We start from the raw sequence: 4335 nt of genomic DNA, 5'->3' as shown, positions 1-4335 counted from the left end.
TTTTGAATAAGTTTATTCACTTTTGCCATTAAAGCCAGCTATTCCTCTCCTGGAAATTTTTTCCAAAAGAACTGAAAACTTCATACCACAGTGATATATGTACATCCATATTTATAGCACCCACAATTTGTTATAACTAAATCCTGGAGACAACAGAGATGACCATCAGCAGAAGAATGGACAAGAAAAATGTGTTATTTTACACAATGAAGCATTGTTCAGCTATAAAACAGAATAAGTTTTAGTCTTTTGTTGGTAAATGGATGCAACTAGAGAATATACTTTTGGTTGTTTTGTTTTGTTTTTGTTTTTTTGGCAGAACTTGGGATTGAACTCAGGCCCTTGCACTTGCCAGGGAAACACTTATTCTACTGAGTAGAGAGCATACTCTTAAGTGAAATAAATCAAACTCACATGTGCAAACACCATATTGTCCCCTTAGTGTTAGAACCTGAAAGAGAAAAATGAAATCTGAAGAGTACAATAGGTTTAACAATCCTTAAGAACTAGTATTAAGTCTATGAATATTATATTACATTAGAACCATAACATTACAGCCCAGGGCCTCTAAACTCTCATGCGCATTCCTTTTGCAAAAGGCATTTAGTTCATTTGCAAAAGTTGCCAAATTCCTAACACTTTCAGCATTGCTTAAAAGTCTAAGTCCAAAATCCCCTCTGAGATGTAAGGCAAACTCTTAGCTGCAAGTCCCTGTACATATGGCAAGTTAAACATTTCCATCCTTCAATGGAACAAGATGAACATTTTTATTCCAAAAGTTACAAACAGGAGAATACAAAAGACTAGGAGTAAAGTAAGTCCAAAACGCAACAAGACAAACATTATGCAATGTACTTCCATGTACAGCATCTGAAGCAACCAGTAACAAGGTCTGAGCTCCCAAGAGCTTGTGTGACTACAGTTATGGAACTTCAGGTGGTTATAGCTCTTTTAGCTTCTCTATTAAGCCTCCTTTGCTCCTTCCTCACAGCTTTCCTTAGACAATTCACATTCCTGGCTTTTCCAAGTTTCTGGGGTCTCTACTATATCTTTGAATTATCACTCACTACTTCGCGTCCCTGTCAGGGGCACATTCCCTGGGAGGCTAAAGTCTTTTTAACACCATATCGCTTTCATTCTACATGTACCTAAAACCAACACATGCAGATGATAAGGTTTCCTGACAACTTGAGAAGTAGCCAGGCTTAATTCTTTCTTAGCTGCAGAGGGTGAGTGCCTAAATCACTGGGTACTCTAAATTTTCTATGCTGCTGCCATTCTGGAACATGGTACTCTGTGGCTTTTTCCTCAAAGAAAAGTCTTTTACTTTTTCACTTTTGATTATTTTTAATTTTATTGAGAAATAAATATGAATGAGACAGTTTCAAATCTGATTAATAGGACAGTTTCAATAATCAGTACATTGTATATTTTTATCTTCTTAGTGGTTATTCATAGTACAAGAAGCAGACAGGATATCCTGTCCAAACATGATTAATACACCTCTTTCTTCTCACTGAATTAAGTGAAAGTAGCTGTATATCTGTCCTAACTATTTTGTATATATAAATACAAAATGATCTTTCCTTTGTATCCCCTTTTTTTGTTTAGTCTTGTCAGAGGTGAATATTCTATTGGCATCTAAATACTATTGGTGTCTGAATTCAGCTAAACAATGTAACACTGTCTAGTGGTCTATAATATTAGTGGGTTATCCTCAGAAGTTATTGACTTGAGCCTTTTACAGCTCATCATATTAATATGGCTTTACTTTATATACCTTTTTTTTACACTTTTCTGCTGGATGGTTAAGACCAAGATAAAGCAAAACCTATAGAACAAGAAATGTAACTTTTGTATCTGATAAGGTCAGTCAAGTACCCTCAGGATTTATCCTGTAGCCTTGTACCGCACTTTGTAGTTCCTTTGTCAGTGTCAGCCATGAGGATGAGTCACGGCCATTGCTTGACCAATTTGCTCTCTGTGAAAGCCTGAGAAAATGTTTTTTCTCTCCATGTGACTCTCCCCAGGCTCACTTTAGATCCTGGAACACATTCCTCTGTGGCTCTATAATCTTCTTGATCAGAAAATTTGGAGCACACCCGAGTTACATGTTGTCACAGTACAGGTTCTCCTATGTCCCAAATCTTTACTGACTTTGAAAGGCTAAGGCCAAAGTGTTGGCTGACCTTGCAGCCCTTCCTTTTCTCCAATTTTGAACTGCTAACTTAGGTTGTTAACCCTCCAGAAGAGAAGCTAATTATTAACCTGCAATATATGTAGTTTTGAGGAAGAGAATGGAGATTTGCTGTTTCTTCCTTCCCAGAAGTCAAGATCTCCTCTCTCACATCTTTGCAGTCCACAGCTTTACTGGAACTTCCTCTTTGGCCAGACTCACAAATTTTTTAATGTCATGATACTGGACTGACTTATTGCTCTTAGTTCTCAACATAAATCTGGCTTAAAGTCTTCATGCCACTTTCTCAGCATTCCACTGCCTTGAAATTTCTTCTGCCAAATTAAGCAGTCTGTCACCCTTAATCTCAGTCTCAGGCAAAGTCTGGGCATGAGCAAAATGCAACCAAACTTTATATCAACCTGTATCACTCATAGTCTGAAGTCCAACAGCCAGTACAGTCCTTTTTCCCAGCACAAACCTCCTGAGCCTAGTCTCTACCAGCCAGATTTCTCTCAGCCTTCTTATCTTCTGAACTCTGACCAGAGTCAGCCACACATAACATCCTAAGGCATTCGCTCTACTCTTTCAGGCAACATCTCAGAACCTTTCCAGTTACTTCTCACAAGCTTTTTCCAAAGGTTCTTGAACACATGGTCGGGTATAGTCACAGCAACACCCACACTGCTGGGACCAAAGTCTGTCATTACTTTTCTCCTCATGCTGAGACAAAGTGCACAACTCCAACCATTGGAGAAGAAAAGGCTTATTTAGTGCACAGTTTGTGAAGGTTTCAGTCCATAATCAGCTGGATCCAAGGCAGCATGGTATGGCACAGGGCAACACTTCAAGGTGGCCAAACATAGCAAAAGCACAAAAGAGGGGAACTCAAGCCTATTTTCCTTCCTTATATTGTATTATTTCTATCCCCCCGTAAGATCTCCAGGCATTCCTCTTCCCCAAACTTAGGATATTTACAAAGTAAGGACCCTTGCCCCTACTAAGTCACTTACTTAACCTTCTGAACTTCTCAAGTGGACACAATGCATCGACCATAACAGTTCCTTTCTGATGTAAATTTCTCTGGGCCTTATTTTCTCTGTTTAAATGAGGTGAATGATTATAGAATTTCTAATATTCCACATCTAACATTCTTTCATCAAATCCAAGAAGCTACCTTTCTTCAAAGATTTTGAAAGCAGCTTTGAACTTCATTAAAGATAGAAGGAAAACATTAATTTCTCTCATCTTTTCCATGTGTCAAACTATTTCCAATGCATGTAGCCTCACACATATATGTTCTTCGAATGTCTCCTCTCTTCATTTTCAAGTTACAATTGTGACACAATTTTTTAAGTACACTTAATATTTGTATTGTGACTGTAATGGCATGAAGTCTACTCATAGCTTAGCCTTGGTACATACCAGCAAAGTTCTTGTCTTTCTGAAATTTAAGTATGAATATATTCCCAAATCTCTGCTGCTATTTTCAATTGTCATTAACACATTCAAACACATCAGATATTTTTATTAAGAAATCTTTCCTTAGGATTTTTACAAACCTCAAACAAACAAACAAACAAACAAACAAACAAAAACCTTCAACCTCCTAACCTCAAGGCCTGTGACTTGGTTCTTCAAGTAGAAGAAAAATTCTTTCTCTAGCCTCATGGGGATTCAAATTTGTTTGTACAAATTTGATGGATTTCCATTATACTCCATACATTTTTTAAAAACTCTGTTTTGGAGCCAAGCAGATAGCTCAGCAGATTGAAGCACGTGCTTAGGCAGATGCAGAGACCAGGGTTTGATCCCCAGCCTGACATGCTGGTCCCAGCCCCAGCATGCACTGACCTGGCAATTGAGACTGGTGTGATGGTGCAAGCCTATAATCCCAGAATTTGGGAGGCTGAAAACAGGAGGATCATGATGCATCTGATCTTTGTAATGAGAGACCCTGTACTAAATATAAAAAAATATATTCTTTGCTTAATTTTATTAGTGTATTATGGTCTTCAGAGAAACATTCAATAGGTTAGATAGATAGATAGATAGATAGATAGATAGATAGATAGATAGATATAGATAGAGAGAGAGAGAGAGAGAGAGAGAGAGAGAGAGAGAGAGAGAGAGACAGACAGACAGACAGACAGACAGAC

The sequence above is a fragment of the Octodon degus genome, unplaced genomic scaffold (genome assembly GCF_000260255.1).
Source record: "Octodon degus isolate 3935 unplaced genomic scaffold, OctDeg1.0 scaffold00180, whole genome shotgun sequence".
Classification (NCBI taxonomy): Eukaryota; Metazoa; Chordata; class Mammalia; order Rodentia; family Octodontidae; genus Octodon; species Octodon degus.
The sequence above is the reverse complement of the archived record's forward strand: the minus strand, read 5'-3'. Positions refer to the sequence as shown.